The sequence below is a fragment of the Coffea eugenioides genome, chromosome 3 (assembly GCF_003713205.1).
Source record: "Coffea eugenioides isolate CCC68of chromosome 3, Ceug_1.0, whole genome shotgun sequence".
In the NCBI taxonomy this organism is placed as follows: Eukaryota; Viridiplantae; Streptophyta; class Magnoliopsida; order Gentianales; family Rubiaceae; genus Coffea; species Coffea eugenioides.
In genome coordinates this window covers 11,059,112-11,072,161 of record NC_040037.1, presented here as the reverse complement: position 1 = coordinate 11,072,161, position 13,050 = coordinate 11,059,112, and the positions used below count along the sequence as shown (strand labels likewise).

Below are 13,050 nucleotides of genomic sequence, written 5' to 3'. Positions count from 1 at the left end.
TGACCAGGTGATAGTATTGCGATCATATCTCAGGCTAAAAAACTCCGATTTGGATGATTTTTAGAGCATTAGAAAGCTACCTCAAAGGGCTACAACTTTTGTGTTTTGTACAAAAACCAATTCGGCTTGCATCATGGATAAAATCGCAGTTGAAGTAAGGTCAAAGTAAAAACGCGAGTGAGAAAAACGCGAGTTGTAGCCGCGTTTTGTGTAAGTGCGTTTTGTAGCCGAAATTCTGCAAATTGCTCAGCCATTTTCTCTTGTGTTCATACTACTTTCCAGCTATAAGATGCAAGGAAATTCGGTGCACATGCTTCAGAAGTCAAAAGGGCAAGAAAGGTGGCTTATTTTCAAGTCAAAAACATTGGTTCTTGACAATTATAACAAAGTTAGATTTGGGGAATCAAAAGTTGGAATTTGACTTGGAAAAATAAGCCTTTGAGTGTTTTTTATGCAGAGATATAGGGAGAAGCCTAGCATTACCATACGTAGCTAGTTTTTCATTTGGAAACATTTTTTCTCTCTAGATAGGAGTACTTGGAGAAGCATTTTTTGGAGAGTATCACTTGTAATCATATTGTGCAAGAACATAGCAGGAATTGGAGAGCTTCACCTTCAATTGGCTAAGCTTTCTTTTATCTTTCTTATACTTGTACTTTATGATGTTTTGCATTAATAAACTTGTGAGTTTGATTGTTAAATCATTCATGAGTAGCTAAACTCCTTCATCTAGGGAGTAGATGAAACTTATGGCTAAATAATACTAATTGAATGTGATTTACACTTGTTATATCTTGTATTAACTTGTCTACTTGTGTAGCTGTTATTACTTGTTATTGATTGATCACCAATAGCATGTTTATAGTGTTATTATTCAATGAGAATTGGTAATAACAATTGAAACACATGAGTAGAGCTTGAGTTGTATGTTCATGAAAATAGAGATACACTTAGGTGGATTATTGAGCATTTCATGAAATAAAACGGAGTAGTAGTAGTATTTCACCATGAAAATAGGGAAATCTATATTGCTCTAAGCCATTTCATCATGAAAATGAGACTTGGTAATCTTGGAAATAAATCTCTGGTTAAGCAAGAATAATAGCAAGAAGTAAATCCATTCATTTGTGTAGTTTATGCCATAAGTGGAATCTACATCCCTAGAATCTTCATTAAGTGAAATTTTTCTATTTGCATTCAGCATTTGTTAAACTAGATTTGTATATCAGATTTGTAGATTACAGCATTAGATTTTCTCTGCTCAAATTAATTGTAAGTCTAAATAATAGAGAGAACAAGGGCTTAGTAATTGTTTAAATTGCTCCTCGTGGGATCGACCCGATACACATCTTGTACTACAATTGCGACCTGTATACTTGCAGTCCAACGGGTGTAAAATCGGAATTAAACTTGCATTGATACAAAAATCCCGTCAAGTTTTTGGCGCCGTTGCCGGGGAGCGGCAATATTAGAGCCTAATCATCTCTATTAATTTAGATATTTTCATTATTTTTATTCAAGTTGTTGAATTAAAACTGCAAAATTTCTCTTGTTTTTGTTTGTAGTGTATGCACCGGGCGTCTCGAGAAGTTGCACTTTTCAATCCAGAAATTGAGAGGACACTACATAGACAAAGGAGGAACACACTACAACAAGAGGAACAAGAGATTTGGCAACCAATAGAGGAAATCTTAATAGAGCTTCCATTTGAAGAAGAAATGGCAGAAAACGAAGCAAATAGGCGAGTTCTACGAGATTTTGCTCTACCGGGAACACAAGGATCTCAAACGAGCATAGCAAGGCCTTCGGTAAATGCTAACAACTTTGAGATTAAACCATCACTTATTCAAATGGTTCAACAATCTCAATTTGGAGGTAATGCAGTAGAAGATCCTAATACACACTTAGCTACATTCTTGGAAATTTGTGATACAATTAAAATGAATGGAGTTAGTGATGATGCTATAAGGCTAAGATTGTTTCCATTTTCATTGAGAGATAAGGCCAAACTTTGGCTACACTCTCATGCTCCTAATACTTTCACCGGATGGGATGATTTATCAAGAGCATTCTTAAATAAGTATTTTCCACCAGGAAAGACTGCTAAGCTTAGAATGGATATCACTAGTTTTAGTCAATTGGAGGGAGAATCATTATATGAGGCATGGGAAAGGTTTAGAGATTTGCTTCGGAAATGTCCACATCATGGACTGCCGGAATGGTTAATCATACAAACCTTCTATAATGGTTTAGCTTTTTCTACTAAAACTATTATCGATGCAGCTGCAGGTGGAGCTTTAATGGGTAAATCACCCCAAGAGGCTCATAATTTGATAGAAGAAATGGCAGCAAATAACTACCAATGGGCCAATGAGAGAGGTAATACAAGACGTCACGCAGGTATGATAGAAATGGACACTCTCAATATGTTGAGTGCCCAAATGAATAACGTGATGAAGTTATTGAGTAGACAAGGTGGAGTTAGCCCAAGTTCATCTAATGCTCACGTAGCTTGTTGCTCTTTCTGTAGAGGTGAACATGATATTAATGAGTGTGTTGATTCTGAGCAGGTACAATTTGTCAATAATTACAACCGAAATGCTCCAAATAATCCCTACTCGAATACTTACAATCCGGGGTGGAGAAATCATCCAAACTTTGAATGGAAAGATCAAGGCAATCAACAAAGGCCAACCAATCCGCCAGGATTTCAACCAAGGCAACCCCAGGCTGAAACTAAACCAAGTTGGGAGATCGCGGTGGAAAAACTTGCTAAGGTGACTTCGGATAGATTAGAGCGAGTTGAGGGGCGGTTGGACCAATTAGCTGGGATGTACAGAAACTTGGAGGTTCAAATTGGTCAAATTGCCAATGTGATCAACAATAGAAACCCTGGTGAATTACCAAGTAAAACCGAAGTGAATCCGAGAGAGCATGTCAATGCAATCATTCTTAGAAGCGGTAAAACGGTTGAGGGATTCGATTTTGAAAATTCAGGTAGTGAAAAAGACAAGAAGCAAGCAATTGAAGGGGAGCAAGAAAGTCAAAATGATCATGTTATCATTGATATTGATGCACTTCATCCCAAATTAAATTCTCATTTAAATTCTAATGTGATACCTTTTTCTCACAGGTTGAAGAAAGATGGACAGGATCGGGAGTTTGAAAAGTTCTTCAAAATGTTTAAACAATTGCACATTAACATTCCTTTCATTGATGCTATAACACAGATTCCCTCTTATGCACGTTTCTTGAAAGACATCATGTCAAAGAAGAGGAAAATTGTAGATAATGAGATGATAGCATTAACGGAAGAGTGTAGTGCATTGATTAAGAATAAACTCCCTCCTAAATTGAAAGATCCGGGAAGTTTTTCTATTCCTTGCACTATTGGTCAATTGCATTTTTCTAATGCTTTATGTGATTTAGGTGCAAGTGTGTCACTTATGCCGTTATCGGTTGCCCGGAGATTGGGACTTCAAGAGCTAAAAGCTACCAATATTACATTGCAATTGGCGGATCGGTCAATCACACGTCCCATGGGTATTTTGGAAAATGTGCTCATAAAGGTAAGACAATCTATAATACCTGTGGATTTTGTTGTCTTAGATATTGAAGAAGATGTGAGAATGCCAATTATTCTAGGACGACCGTTTTTAGCCACTGCACGAACTATAATTGATGTAGAAAAAGGTAAGCTTATATTACGGGTTAATGGTGAGGAATTGGAATTCAATTTGGATAATAAAGAAGGGAGTATAGAGCCTACTGCTCTTGTTTCTAATATGCCATATGATGAAAAGGTTAACCAAGAAAGGACCGAAGAAGTTAAATTTATAAATGTCCTTGGTACTAACTTTCATGGTGTAGGAACAAAGGAGGAGAAGATAAGGATGGAAGTTGGCTTAATAAATTCGCCATTCCATGAAGAAAATGGTGAAAAGTTGAGCCAATTCAGCAAAAACAAGCAAAATCCACTCCAAGGTGAAGTTGAGCCTCTCTATGACAAGTCTAATATTCCTCCTTGGCATTTGAGGAAATTGGACTATGAAGATCAATGCATGGTTCACCACATGGTGGATTGGCTCGGGAGTTTCGACCCATGGGGAGAAAATCGCTCCCTAATGCTCTAAAGTGATTCAACTTTTTCAGTCGAGCCAACGACTATAAACAAAAGCGCTAATTGGGAGGCAACCCAATGTTTATGTTATTTGTGTTAATTTTTTGTGATTTTTAGACTTAAATAAGTGTTTTAGTTAATTTGTTGTTTTTGTGTTATAGGGTTGGCAAATGGAAGCAAGAATGACCATTTGAGGTGAAAAGGGCAAACTTTGATCAAGCAACTCAACCCCTCGATTCACGTTAAAGGTGTTTTGATTCATTATAAAGGGGTAAAATGCATGTTTTTAATGTTTTACATTTGTTCCAATCAATAAAATTGACAAACAAATGATCTATGATGCATTTTAAGTCATTGGGGTACCATTTGTAATTTTTCAAAAAATTGAAATTTTGCTAAAAATTGCAGCAGAAAACGCGTTTCTCAAGAAAACGCGCTTATAAGTCGCATTTCTCAGAATCGCGTTTTCAATTCTGCACCTGCAGAGAAGAAAACGCGCCTTCAAAACGCGACCTAAAGTCGCGTTTTAATGGAATTCGCGTTTTCAAGCCTGAATCGACTCCAAAAACGCGACTTCAAATACGCGACTCAGAGTCGCGTTTTCCAACACAGTCGCGTTTTCAGTCCTGCAATATTTGTGCAGGAAACGCGACTTAAAAAACGTGAGTTGAAGGCGCGTTTTTAGTCGCGTTTTCTGTGTCTGAATATAGCCTTCAGAAACGCGATTTCAGCTTCATTTTTTCCTCTCTTCTTAATTTTTCAGGCGCGTTTTTCTTCTTCTCTTCTAAGCAACTCACAAATCTTCATTTTTACTCCATAATCTTGCTAGAAAGCATCACCCCAACACCTTTTGAGCTTCATATACCCTTTTTAACCGATTAGAATCCAAGAAAAACACCTAAAATCAGGTTTTGGAGGGATTGAAAGTTAGGGTTCTTAAACTCTAATTTCTTCCATTTGAGGTCAATTGGAGGTTGTTTCATAGGGCTTTTGATATTTTTATCATCACCAAACATCCTTCTACGTGATTGAGGTAAGTTTCTTCATCAAATCTTTTGATTTTAGAAAGTCATTTTTTTTTTATCCTGAGCTATGTGACATCTTTTAATGTCGAAAATTTGATGATGTATTTGACCATTTTTGAATTTATTCATGCTTATTAAGATTGTTTAAGTATGTTTACATGTTTAAATGTAGCAAGTTGTTGGTCATTATTGCTTTCAAAATTCACAATTGCTATATTTGGAGGAAATTGAAAAATGGATTTAGGATGTTTTTGAGTTATTGGTAATAACTAATTATGGTTAAGAATGGTTAGTTGATGATATTTTAGCATGTGCATTGTGTATAGTGGGTAATTTGGTTGATTTGGTGAGTTAATTAGTTTAATTTTTGCCTAAACATGATTATAGCTAAAAGCATATTATTATTGTTAATTCTAAATAGTTATAATCATAATTGTTCCTATTTTCACTAATTAAAGTATAATTGATACATATCTTGTGTAATTTGGTGATTTTGGGCAACTTTAGGCAGAAAATATGTCTTGTACGATCATTGAATGATTAGAACTTGAGCAATTGTATTTGAGGTTATTTGGATTAATGCTGAATTTTTGTTGCTACATAATGAGTTGTAGTACATGTGGATAATTGAAATATTTTTTAGGTACTATGCCAAGGGGAAGAAGAGCGGTACTTTCATCCTCTAGTAGTGAGGAGAGGGAGGTTAATGAAGAGATGGAGGTGACTGAAGAGGAGAATTCACCTTCTCCTCCACCAGTTAACCATCGACCTGGTGAGGGCACCTCCCGTGGAGCGGGAAAATCGGTATTTGACAGTGCTAGGTTCAACACTCGCAGGAATCAGGAGTGGCATGAGGCGCGTGCTAATTTGGAATTTTTGTTTGAGATGCACGTCAGTCCACCAGTTGAGATGATGTACAACATCTCAGAAGCTTTTGCTCAGCTAGGATGGGCTCCGATTCTCACCCTTCCAAACCATTACTACCCAGACTTGGTGCGCGAGTTTTACGCCAACATTGAAAGTAAGGCGCGCCATAGTGGAGAAATAGTTGAGTCCTGGGTGCGTGGAAGACGAATCACCTTGTCACGGCAAGATTTGGCTGCTATTTTGGGGTGTATGGATGACGGACGTCCAGTAGACTTGAAGAAGGAGTTTGTTCCCCCGAATAGGAGGTGGGATCCCTCATTGGCCATGGCTAGGTTTGGTCTCGAGTACCAACCTTTTCGCTTTACCAGAAAGGAGACTATATTGGCGAATGTATTCGAACCTCGTCATCGTCTTATCATTTACATGATGGCTCACAATGTCATCCCAAAGAAGACGGGGCACACGGAGGTCCGCAAGAGCGATATCTATTTCTTAGATTACATGTTCCATAACCGGACATCTCCATATGCTCGGATTTCATTGCCTAACATCATCATCAGCCACATTAGGTCTACGGCGAGGCGTAAGACAACTTCCTTCAAACTTTCATTTCCTCGTCTACTGACTTTAATCTTCCCCCGTTTTGAGGTTCCCTTGGAAGGCATGCGGCGGGAATATGTTCCACCACGTGTTGAGATGACTATCACTACTCTTCGCCGCCTTGGTATTGGCACGGGAGACATTCCACGCCCTGTTCAGGAGCGGAGACAAAAGGCTAGACATGGTCGGGATGAAGCTGGACCTTCTACTGCAGCACCACCTCCTCCTCCACCACAAACTAATTGGCAGCGACTTTTTGACCATATGGAGGACTTTGCATTCCAGTTCGCTGACGTTAGGAATCGTCTAAGCCGAATTGAAGATCATTTGGGTATTCATCCACCACCCAATCGTGATGCAGAGGATGACGATGATGCCGAGGGGGATGACTGACTTGGCACACTGCAGAAGCTATCTTTAGTTGATGAACATGCTTGCCTAATTATCTTAACTTGTGGAACTTAAAATGTTTAACTTCATTTTATTTTTCTGTTTTCTATGTGGTAGGTGCTTGTATTTTGACAGTGGTTCGTGATTAGTGGCTGATAAGGATCTCAGCCATTGACTTGGGGAGTACTTCTTTCTTTTCTTTTCTTCTTTTGTTTCATTTCTTCCTTACACATTGAGGACAATGTGTAATTTAAGTGTGGGGGGAGAAATATGTATGATACTTGTGGTTTTAGTTGTGTTTGATATAATTCTTGTGCTTAAATGGAGTTTCTTGTGGTTGCTGGCAGGGAGTTTTAGTCCACTTTTAAGGGGAGACTCTGTCAAAATTTTTCCAAAACCTTATACATATATATGTTATTAACTATAATAAATAAATAAAATTTTGTCACTTATCCTTTTGAAATAAATATATGCGGTTTTGATACTTCTTTTCTCATGAAATTTGGAAATGATTTTTATGTGATTATAATTTTTACATCTATAGGAAAGTATATCTAGTAAAGTGGAGAAAATTATGCCTACATTTTGTATATTTGATGAAAATTCTTCTTTTTATCTAATTTTATAAGATAAAAAATTAATATGGTTAATAAGTGTCATACTCTTCTCATGATTACTCTTAGAGGGAATTTTATTAGATATATATATATATATTGAAAAAAATAATAATAATAAAAAAAATAAGGGTTATTCTACTCCAATGATTCTCGTACCGAATAACCGGGAGTTGGCATCTACAAATGTCGACAGTCGCGTAAAAAGGTACTTGAATTAAGAGTATGCAAAGCAACTTGAGTATGTGAAATGTTGAGTAACCGGGGATCTGCATCTAAAAATGTTGATCTTCGTGTCAAAAGGCATTTTTCACAACTTAAGTAATATTTAACCCTTAAAATATATAATAAAAAAAAACAAAAGTAAATTAAATCCCTCTTTAAGAAAAATAAGAAGTTGATCATGAGATTAGTTAGCATCTTTATTGACTATAGGAGTTGCTTGCTTGCGAAATTGGATAAAAATAAGAAGTGAGTTGAATTGGTAAAATTATGGTATACTTGGCTCTTCTTTGCTTGATATTATGAGTACTTGAACTTAATGGATAGATCACATAAGGGTTATTTACCTTGATTCAAGGAAATGGAGTTGAAATACTATATATGTTTATTTTCAATTTTTGGATCATTGATGGTTGGAATTTTATATTGCTTGAGGACAAGCAATGATTCAAGTGTGGGGGTATTTGATAAGAGTTTATTTTACGTATTTTTAAGTGCATTTTATTAGTTGATTTTGAGTTGATTATTTAGTTTTATAATTAAAATAAAGAGGTTTTTGGTAAAATTATATACTTTTGGTAAAAGTGGATAATATTGCATTTTTAGTGATTTTAATGGTAAAACCTTCATTTTTATGCAGGAATGATGACTCAATCACCAAAGGATGGCAAATGAGGTGAAAAATAGAGATTTGGTGATGAATTTAAGTGGTGAAAAGAAAAATGAAGTGAAAAACGTTCAAGTGAAGAATTGCACTTCAAGACAGTTTTGACACTCTTCAATATTTTGATCATATCTGGAGCTACACTTATCGGATTGAGGTGATCTTTATACCATTTTAAAGCTAAGAAATAGATCTACAATTTGTATGAAGACATCGAAATCCAGTTCTGCCATCTTCATGGACAAAAATCTGGAATACAGAAGCTGCACCCTGTGGTCGGAATCTGAAACAGGGGTTTGACCAGGTGATAGTATTGCGATCATATCTCAGGCTAAAAAACTCCGATTTGGATGATTTTTAGAGCATTAGAAAGCTACCTCAAAGGGCTACAACTTTTGTGTTTTGTACAAAAACCAATTCGGCTTGCATCATGGATAAAATCGCAGTTGAAGTAAGGTCAAAGTAAAAACGCGAGTGAGAAAAACGCGAGTTGTAGCCGCGTTTTGTGTAAGTGCGTTTTGTAGCCGAAATTCTGCAAATTGCTCAGCCATTTTCTCTTGTGTTCATACTACTTTCCAGCTATAAGATGCAAGGAAATTCGGTGCACATGCTTCAGAAGTCAAAAGGGCAAGAAAGGTGGCTTATTTTCAAGTCAAAAACATTGGTTCTTGACAATTATAACAAAGTTAGATTTGGGGAATCAAAAGTTGGAATTTGACTTGGAAAAATAAGCCTTTGAGTGTTTTTTATGCAGAGATATAGGGAGAAGCCTAGCATTACCATACGTAGCTAGTTTTTCATTTGGGAACATTTTTTCTCTCTAGATAGGAGTACTTGGAGAAGCATTTTTTGGAGAGTTTCACTTGTAATCATATTGTGCAAGAACATAGCAGGAATTGGAGAGCTTCACCTTCAATTGGCTAAGCTTTCTTTTATCTTTCTTATACTTGTACTTTATGATGTTTTGCATTAATAAACTTGTGAGTTTGATTGTTAAATCATTCATGAGTAGCTAAACTCCTTCATCTAGGGAGTAGATGAAACTTATGGCTAAATAATACTAATTGAATGTGATTTACACTTGTTATATCTTGTATTAACTTGTCTACTTGTGTAGCTGTTATTACTTGTTATTGATTGATCACCAATAGCATGTTTATAGTGTTATTATTCAATGAGAATTGGTAATAACAATTGAAACACATGAGTAGAGCTTGAGTTGTATGTTCATGAAAATAGAGATACACTTAGGTGGATTATTGAGCATTTCATGAAATAAAACGGAGTAGTAGTAGTATTTCACCATGAAAATAGGGAAATCTATATTGCTCTAAGCCATTTCATCATGAAAATGAGACTTGGTAATCTTGGAAATAAATCTCTGGTTAAGCAAGAATAATAGCAAGAAGTAAATCCATTCATTTGTGTAGTTTATGCCATAAGTGGAATCTACATCCCTAGAATCTTCATTAAGTGAAATTTTTCTATTTGCATTCAGCATTTGTTAAACTAGATTTGTATATCAGATTTGTAGATTACAGCATTAGATTTTCTCTGCTCAAATTAATTGTAAGTCTAAATAATAGAGAGAACAAGGGCTTAGTAATTGTTTAAATTGCTCCTCGTGGGATCGACCCGATACACATCTTGTACTACAATTGCGACCTGTATACTTGCAGTCCAACGGGTGTAAAATCGGAATTAAACTTGCATTGATACAAAAATCCCGTCAATTTCTTACAACTACACCTCTATCATCCAACTTATTTCTAAATATCCACTTCGTGCCAATGATAGGTTGATTTTGAGGTCTATCAACAAGTGTTCAAACCTTATTTCTCTTAAATTGATTAAGTTCCTCTTGCATTGCCAAAATCCAGTTTTCATCCTTTAAGGCATCATTGATATTTTTAGGTTCAAAAAGAGAGACTAAAGCAAAATTGTCTATCAATTTCTTAGATGAGAAACGAGTCTTTACCTTTTCGGATGGATCACCAATTATAAGCTCTCTTGGATGATTTTGGCTAAATTTCCAAACTTTGGGAAGGTCTTTGAATGAATCATCATTCTTGTCTTCATCTTCTTTTTCTTGATCTTCATGAGCTTCATCCTCCATTTCCTTTGCTTCCGGTTTAGAGTTTCCTTCATCTCCAATTGTTAGCTTTTTCATTCCTTCACGAACACCTACATCATCATCCTCACACAAACTTTTGAAATTATCATCATTAGTTTCATCAAATGTTATGTGTATAGCTTCTTCTATCACAAGAGTTCTTCTATTAAAGACTCTATATCCTCTTTTGTTCTCACAATACCCCAAAAATATTCCTTCATCAGATTTTTTTTCAAACTTACCAAGATGTTCCTTTAAATTCAAAATAAAACATTTACAACCAAAAACTTTGAAATATCCAACCGTAGGTTTCTTATCAAAAATCAGTTCATAAGATGTTTTATTCAAAATAGGTCTCAAGAGGATTCTATTCATCACATAACATGCGGTGTTTACCGCTTCAGCCCAAAGATATTTTGGCAAACTACATTCACTCAACATAGTTCTAGCAGCCTCTTGGAGTGTCCTATTTTTCCTTTCTACAACACCATTTTGCTGTGGAGTCCTTGCAATAGAAAACTCATGTGTTATGCCATTATGATCACAAAATTCTGGAAAACCACAAAACTTGAATTCCGTCCCATTATCACTTCTAATCCTAACAATTTTTAAACCAAGAAGATTTTGCACTTTAGCAAACAATGAAGTAAAATTCTTGAAAGCATCATCTTTATGAGCAAGGAATATCACCCAAGTATATCTAGAATAATTATCAACAATCACAAAACAATATCTCTTACCACCCAAGTTAGTAATTTGAGTAGGACCAAATAAATCAAGATGCAAGAGTTCCAAAGGTTTAGAAGTTGATACACACTTCTTTGGTTTAAAGGAAATCTTTGTTTGCTTTCCAAATTGACATGCATCACAAATTTTGTCCTTTTCAAAACTGATTTTTGGCAAGCCCCTAACTAGCTCCTTTTTCGAGATTTCCTTTAGTAATTCCATGTTAAAATGACAAAGTCTCCTATGCCACAACCAAGGATCTTCATTTGAGGCTTTAAGACATTTGAAGCTAGATGAATCAAGTTTATCAAGAACAACAATATAAATATCGTTAAACCTCTTACCTTTGAACACAACATTATATTTAGAGTCAAGCACAATGCATTCATGCTTTTTGAACAACACATTCAAGTCTTTATCACATAATTGACTAACACTAAGTAAGTTATAACCTAAGTAATCAACTAAGAGCACATTATGAACAAAAGTTTCACCATCCTTACCAACATCACCTATTCCAATTGTCTTAGCTTTCACGTCATCACCAAATGCCACCTTTCCACTTGATTTTGACTTTAGTTTTATGAACAAAGAAGGATCACCGGTTATATGCCTTGAACAGCCACTGTCAATGAACCATTTGGACTTGTTTGAGCCTTTTCCCTGAAAAGAGAGAGTGTTTGGTACCCTTTAACTTTTGGGTCCACAATAGTTAGAATTGTGTCTAACTAACCACATGCATCTCATTCCTTTGTTCAGATTTCTTTTCACATAACAATCTCCTTTCAAATGCCCTCTTTGACAACAAAAACTACACATAATGGAAGAGTCTTTAACATGTAATGATTTGATAAATCTCAATCCACTCCTTCTATATGTTGTAAAATCATGTGCATTTTTGTTGTGTGCTAATGTTCTTTCATGAGCAGAAAGAAAGGTGGTTGACATGTTCTTTTTGAGATAATCTTGTTTTCTAGCTTTTAAAGTCTCATCCAAATTGTCCATCCTTTTATTCAAATCACCATGTCTTTTCTTTAGCATTTCACAAACACTTGTCTTTCTATCAAGTTCATTTTGAACATCAAATCCGGCTCTTACAAGGCACTCATTGTCAGCCTTTAGTTGTTTATTTTGTTGAAAAAGACTTGCATTATTTTGAATGAGAAAGATAATTTTCTGTTTTAGCTGCTTGTTTTTATCATAAGATTCCTTCAAGGCATTATGCAATTTTTCAACAAAGGATTCAAGATCATCATCATCTTCATCATCACTATCAGATTGAGAGTGTATGGAAGTTACCTCATTAGCTCCAATAGCCATGAAGGCCATTTGAAATGATTCTTCTTCTTCTTCAATTTCGCCTTCGGAGTTACATTCATTCCATGTAATCTGAAAGTTGTTGAACCTTGGCTTTCGATCAGCTTTTCCATCTTTCTTTTTCTTCAGGGAGCATTCGTTTGCGTAGTGTCCAGACTGTCCACATTCGTAGCATTTGTCTAATTGTTTGTTGTTGAATTCTTGTTTTCCTTTGTTCCTTGCGTTTGAAGACTGATTCTGGAATTGATTGCTAGGTCCTCCCCTTCTAAACTTCCTTTTATTCAAGATTCTCTTGAAATTTTTTGTGATGAGAACAAGATCGTTGTCATCACCATCCGAGTCTTCATCATCCAACTGAGCTGGATCATCTTCACCTTGAGCTACCTTTAGAG

The 13,050-nt window shown here is 35.8% G+C and overlaps 1 non-coding gene across 1 annotated transcript; it reads right to left on the bottom strand.

Annotated features, from left to right (window-relative positions):
- Positions 1-2,105: 2,105 nt before the first annotated feature.
- On the bottom strand, positions 2,106-2,212 carry LOC113767260. The gene has a single exon (XR_003467975.1). It is a non-coding gene; the product is annotated as a small nucleolar RNA R71 (small nucleolar RNA).
- Between the last annotated feature and the right edge of the window lie 10,838 nt (positions 2,213-13,050).